Source organism: Orycteropus afer, unplaced genomic scaffold, assembly GCF_000298275.1.
Source record: "Orycteropus afer afer isolate SDZICR_OR568_19922 unplaced genomic scaffold, OryAfe1.0 scaffold00288, whole genome shotgun sequence".
Taxonomy (NCBI): domain Eukaryota; kingdom Metazoa; phylum Chordata; class Mammalia; order Tubulidentata; family Orycteropodidae; genus Orycteropus; species Orycteropus afer.
In genome coordinates this window covers 1,030,165-1,037,185 of record NW_006921875.1, presented here as the reverse complement: position 1 = coordinate 1,037,185, position 7,021 = coordinate 1,030,165, and positions in this window count along the sequence as shown.

The following is a 7,021-nucleotide window of genomic DNA, read 5'->3' as shown; positions in this document are numbered from 1 at the left end:
CTCTGCTATTCATAAGGTTTTCCCTGGCCAATTCTTTGAGAAGTGGATGGCCTCCTCCTTCTTTCTAGTCTGTCTCAGTCTGCAAGCCGGGCTGAACCTGTGCACCATGTGCACCCCACTGGGTTTGAAACACCAGTGGCAAAGCCTCAAGACTTACAGCAACATGTCACCAAAGTAGGACAAACCAACAGACAAGTTAGTCTCCCTTAGCTGTTGGAAACCCCTCCAACCACCCTTACCTGTATCCCTGTGGCTAACTCCTCGATCTGTCCAGTCCCCTTTGCCTTTTCTGTCCTCTCCCTGCTTCCCATCTACTGCTTGTGGGGTGTGGCCTGGGTTCCGTCTCCTCACCTGGCTCCCTGCAGTTGACTCCTCAATTTGTTTCTATCCTCTTTGCCTTTTCGGTCCTCTCCCTGCCTTCCTGGCTCACTCCTTGTGGGGTGTGGCCTGGGTCCCTGTCTTCACCTGGGTCCCTGCAGCTGACTCCTCGATCTGTTCCAGTCTCCTTTGCCTTTTCTGTCCTCTCCCTGCTTCCCGCCTCACTGCTTGTTCTTAGGTCCCTGGAATCTGAATGAGAATGCTATCACTTTAAAATCCAAAATGGTTGCCACTTGTAAACATTAAAAATGGCTACACCTTTGGTCACTTTATATATCCAAAATGGCCACCCCTTGTAAACATTAAAAATGGCTGCGCCCTCTGTTACTTTAAATATCCAAAACGGCTGCCACGTGTAAACAATCAAAATGGCTGCACCCTCCGGACAAACAAGAAGGTCTGCGGAAAAAAAAAACAAGAAAATCTGCAATATCTGGGGATAGGGCAATAAGAGAAAAATGGCAGAGAAGAATAATGAAGAAAAAAAATGGGAAAAATGCAAAAAGAAAAACCAAGAATGGGGTTAACCATGAGAAAAAAAAAAGAAGAAGAAAAAAATTTGCAACCAGGAACAGGGAAAAGAAAAAAGCTGAAAACTAGGACCTTTTCAGTCATCCAGGTCTGGAGTGTCCTTGGGGTTACTCAGATATCTTCTGGAGGCTGTTGTTGTTGCTGTTATGTGCCGTTGAGTCGGCCCTGACTCATAACGACCCCTGCTTGGGTTTCCAAGGCAGTATCACTAAGGAAGTAGATTGGTCAACCTTCCTTCTGAGGAGTGGCTGATGGGTTTGAACCGCTAGCTTAGAAGTCTGAATTCCAGGCACTGGCTCTCGGGGTGGTGTAGGGCCCTCTATATCTTAATCCAGCCTTGGATCAAATGTCAAGCTGGAGTTAGTGTTGCTACACTTCTCATATAGTGAGAAATATTCAGGAAGTTCTTCAGTTAGAGAGAAAATAAGACTAGATTGAAGTGTGGATCTACACAGAAGAATAGAAAGCACCAAAAATAGTAAATTCAGAGGTTAATAGAGAATTTTTCTCACTTTTGTAAATCATTTTAAACAATTCTTACTATTAAACGGTTGCTATGGTCATAATCAACTCGACAGCAGTGAGTTTGGGTTTTTTTGTTTTGTTTTGTTTTTATATGTGAAATAAAATGAATGAGAACAATAGCACAAAGTATGTTGTCATTGTTGTTATGTGCTATTGAGTCGGACTCAACTCATAGAAATCCCTCCTTGGGTTTCCAAGGCAGTATCACTACGGAAGTAGATTGCCCCATCTTCCTTCCAAGGAGTGGCTGGTAGATTTGAACCACCAGCCTTCTGGTTAGCAGTCAAGTGCCTTTAGGCACTATGCTACCAGAGGTCCTAGAAGGAGGACATTAAATTATACTGCTGTAAGGTTATTAGTCAATAATATTATTTTAAGGGTCACCGTGATAAGCTAAAGATGTATATTGTAAACCCAGAATAACTATTAAGAAAAAGACAAAGATACATAGGTAATAAGCCAAAACAAAGATAAAATGGAAACATAGAAAATGCTCACTTAATCCAAAAGAAATTAGAAAAAGAAGATAAAATGAACAAAGATCAGATATGAAAAGAAATTAATATAAAGATAAAGCAAATACCAAGAGAATAGATTTAAATACAAATATCTCAATACTTATCTTAAAGGGAAATGTTCTAAACACTCCAATTAAAAGCCAGAGATTTTTAGATTGAAGAAAATAGCAAGACTCAACCATATTCTAACAAAAAAAAAAAAAAAAGCAGCAGCATTTTAAGTAGAAAAATATAGAACAGTTAAAAGTAAAAGGACAGAAAAAGATATAACATTAACTACTAATAAAAAAGAAAGCTAGAGTGGTGATATTAATGTCAGACAAAGTAAATTTCAAAAGAAGGAATATTACTAGGGATAAATATCATAATGATAAAGGGATCAATTCATCAAGAGGATATAACAATCCTAAATGGGTATGGATGTAATCACTGAACATCAAAGTAAATGAAGCAATAAATGATAGAACTAAAAGAAGAAATAGACAAGTCTATAATTATAGTTAGAGATTTGAACATCCTCTCTCAATAATTGATACAATAACCAGACAAGTAATCAGTAAAGATATAGAAAACATAAACAACACTATCAATCAACTTGACCTAAAGGACATTTATAGATTGCTGTACAGCATAATACACATTCTTTCAGAAACACAAGGAATGCTTACCAAGATACATCACATTCTGAGCCATAAAACAACCTCCCTGGTTTTATAAGAACCAAAATCCTATCAAGAATAGTCTCTAACCAAAACAATTAAACTAAAAATCAATAGTATAATAATACAAAGATCTGGAAAATCCCCAACTGTTTAAAATTAAACAACATATTTCAAAATAACCCATGGGTCAAAGAAGAAATAACAACCCCCCAAAAAAATAGAAAATATTTTAAATTAAGTAAAAAATGTAAACTACAAAATATCAAAATTTGTAAGATACAGCTAATATATTGACCACAGAGAAACTTACAGTATAAAATGCTTGTATTAGAAAAATGGTCTAAGATAAAATAGATTAGTTTCTACCTTATTGAAGTAGAAAAAGGATGAAAAAAATAAATCAAGGTAAGAAGAAGTAAATAATAAAAATACAATCAGAAATCAATGAAATAAAAAAAGAAAAAGAATTCAGAAAATTAATGAAACCGAAAACTTTTTATTTATGTTTTAAAGATAAATAAAATTAATAAATCTCTAGACATAATAATTAGGACACTGTTCTATATCTTTCTACTTAAAGTGCTGCTACTTCTTTTTTTTTTTTCATTCCAGTATCAGGAATAAAAAGAAGGAATAACACTTAAAATTCTAGAGACATTAAAAGCATAACAATGCAAAAAAACACAACCACTGCTGTGGAGTCGATCTGACTCATAGCGACCCCTCCTTGGGTTTCCGAGGCGGTATCACTACGGAAGTAGATTGCCCCATCTTCCTTCTGAGGAGTGGCTGGTAGGTATGAACAGCCAGCCTTCTGGTCAGCAGTCAAATGCCTTAGGCACTATGCCACCAGAAAAGCAAAACAAAGGAATATATTTTCAATATTATGTCAATAAATAAACAATTTAGAAATAGGCATCTTCCTTGAGAAAGCGAAACTGCCAAAGCCCACCCAAGATTAAATAGATAATCTGAAAAGCCCTATATCTATTGAAGAAAGTAAATTAGAAGCTAAAAATCTTCCAACAAAGAAATCTCCAGGCCCAGGTGATTATGAGTTAATTCTACCAAGCATTAAAGGATAAATAATACCATTATATACACCAAATGGTAGCACAGTGCCTAAGGCACTTGACTGCTAACTAGAAGGCTGGTGGTTCAAACCCGCCAGCCACTCCTCAGAAGGAAACTTGGGTAATCTACTTCCATAGTGATACTGCCTCGGAAACCCAAGGAGGGGTCTCAATGAGTTGGGTCTGACTCAACGACACAAAACAACAACAACAATATACTATATTAACAGACTGAAAAAAGTTATATGGCTATCTTAATAGAAACAGAGAAAATATGTGACAAAATGTAATACTCACTACTGATAAAAGGGGAGTTCTGGTGGTGCAGAGGTTAAAGCATTTGGCTACTAACCAAAAGGTCAGTGGTTTAAAACCCATAACTGTTCTATAGGAGAAAGATGGTGAAGTCTGCTTCTGTAAAGATATACAGCCTTGGAAACACTATGGGACAGTTCTACTCTATTCTATAAAGTCATTGTGTGTCAGAATCGACTCAATGGCAGCCATAGAGTAGAGTATTTGTTAGCAATAAAAAGGAATGACTCCTTAAACATGCAACAACATGGATGATTCTTAAAAGCATTATGCTAAGTGAAAGAAAACCCAAAAAACAAACTCATTGCCATTGAGTCGATTCTGACTCTTAGCCACTCCTCGGAAGGAAGATGGGGCAATCTACTTCCATAGTGATACTGCCTCAGAAACCCCAGGAGGGGTCGCTATGAGTCAGGTCCAACTCGATACCACATAACAACAACAGGCCGTAAATCTGTATGGAAGGAGATTGCTCCATCTTCCTTCCATGGAGTGGCTGGTGGGTTTGAACTGCCAACCTTCTGGAACCTTCAACCTTCTGCCTTAGACACTACACCACCAGAGCTCCAGACACAAAAGTTTACATACTGAGTGATTTCAAGGATATAAAATTCTAAAATAAGCAAAACTTTAGTGATAGAAAGGAGATAAGCGATTGTCGCTGATGAGAAGTTGGTGAGCAGGGACTGACTGCAAAGGGATATAAAGACCTTTGAGGGTAACAAATATGTTCTATATCACAAAGGTGGTGATGGTTATAAGACCATATACTTTTTCAAAACTTGTTGCATTGTTAAAATTGATCAGTTTATTCTATGTAAATTATACCTCACTTAAACTGATCAAAAAAATTACAACAATTTCCCAAAAATTGCCTGATTATAGTGAGAGATGAGTAACTGAGTTCATACAAACCACTGTGGCTCTCAGAGACAACTGGGTTTATTCTAACATAATAGCAAACTCCAGAGGGATTAGTGTGAACAGTTTGCTTGAGGGAATAATAGAACCATCAAAATATTGGGAATCTTTCAATGAAAGAACTCAAGAATCACCTGAGATTCGGTCAGTTCCTGGAAACCTCTCTTTCTCTGTAGGTATCCAATTACACACACATTTGCATACACACACATGCACACCTACGTATATACTCATGTATACACACATGCATATATTTTAAATGACTACAACATTGGCATGCAATATAGCAAAGATCGTGGAGCTGGCGCGGGATCGGGCGGTGTTTCGTTCTGCTGTGCATGGGGTCGCTATGAGTCGGAAATGACTTGACGGCACCTAACAACAACAACAACACAACATTGACATAGGATGGCCACTTGAGAAAAATGAAGGGTTTGAAAAGAAATAGTTCTAATACTATCGTACGGGAGCAACATGCATGCTCTTGAACTTGCTTCATGATAGTCAATCCTCTCTTCATGGGCTGCCATGAAGCAGGCAATGATTGATTTTTTTTCATGGTATGAACAATATTTGAAGGCTATGTGTAACCCATGCATATCTACACATATGTGGGCCAGTATACTCAGGGATGAATTCTTTTCATTGTACAGAGTCAGGTTTTGCGTGCCAGATAGCAGGGCAAATTCCTCGTAGACCCATCCATCCAGGTGTCCAAACTGAATTCATGATCTTTGGCCCTCAATGTGGCCTTTTTCTGGTGCTCCCTCTCCCTAGAGGTACAAGCCCAAAACCGGGAGTTTCCCCTTCCCCACAGCCAGCCTCTTCACAAGGTCAGCTTGATCGTCCTTGACATACCCACTTCTTTCCATCCCTATCACACTGTCTCTGTCCAATCCACCACCATCTCTTTCTTGTGTCTATTTCCTCCTGGATCCCCTGATTCCATTATTGGCTTCCATCAGTCCCCCACTTTGCAGCCGGATGAGTCTTTACAAATTCAGATCTATGTGCAATTGTGTGATTACTGTCAGTCTCCTTTCCATTGGGCAGTAGAACAGAACATGTCCATTTTGCTCACTGCTATATCACTCCAGGTCTTAGTACAATGTCTGACACACAACAGGGTGATTAACAAATAGTTGTCAAATGAAAGAAAGTAGGAGAAGCCTGGTTTTCTGTAAACAAAAACGGAATAAAAATAGAAAGAACAACCTTGGAGATGTATGGCAGAGAAAATGAGCATTGATTGAGTTAGCAATGAGATACATTTACAATATAGAACCTGTCTTTTTTTCTTTCAATTTTTCAGTAAAAACTCAGTCTGCAGAAATTTCCATTTAGGACTTTTTATTTTTAATAAAGGTTATGTTTAAATTTATTTGGTTATGTTTAAAATTATTTCATTAATTATAGACAATAAGAAAATTTAATATTTAATAGTTGATGATCTGAAATGTTTTTAACTAATTCTTAAAAAGTTTTTAAATACATTATTAATAAATATTAACTATTGCTACTCAATGGCTAACATGAGATAAAAGAATTTCAAGTCATATATTTGAACGTCTAAAAGAGAAAATTAATAAATCATGTGTAATAGAAAAATTACACATATAAGTGTAATAGAAAAATTATACCACATAATTAGCTAATTACATTGTTTTGTGATTTTAGGAAAGTTCCTTTAGAATCTAGTTACATCATCTAGGAAACTAAGCAGGTGGATTAATTAATCTTAAAGTCCCCTTGCAGGTTTACGTTTTACATATTAACAAATTCAATAAATATTAAGTGGGGGGAAGAGGAGAAAGTGGAGGGATTGATTGATTTAACAGGGAAAAGGGAAAAGGAAGGACAATGCGAAAACATCTGGGCCAAGGTTGGCCATCAGCGGTGCTGTGAGACCTAGTCTAATTAGAGCTGCCCCTTCCAAACACACTGGGCTCAGGAGCAAGCATGTGAAGCTAGTGACCAGTGCACATGCACATATTTCCAGAGAAGGGGAGAGATGCCTCCCAGAAGCTTTCCAGATCTAAGACTCTCTGGTGGTGCACACTCCAAGACATAATGCTAGAGAAGCTCTACTACCTTAAAG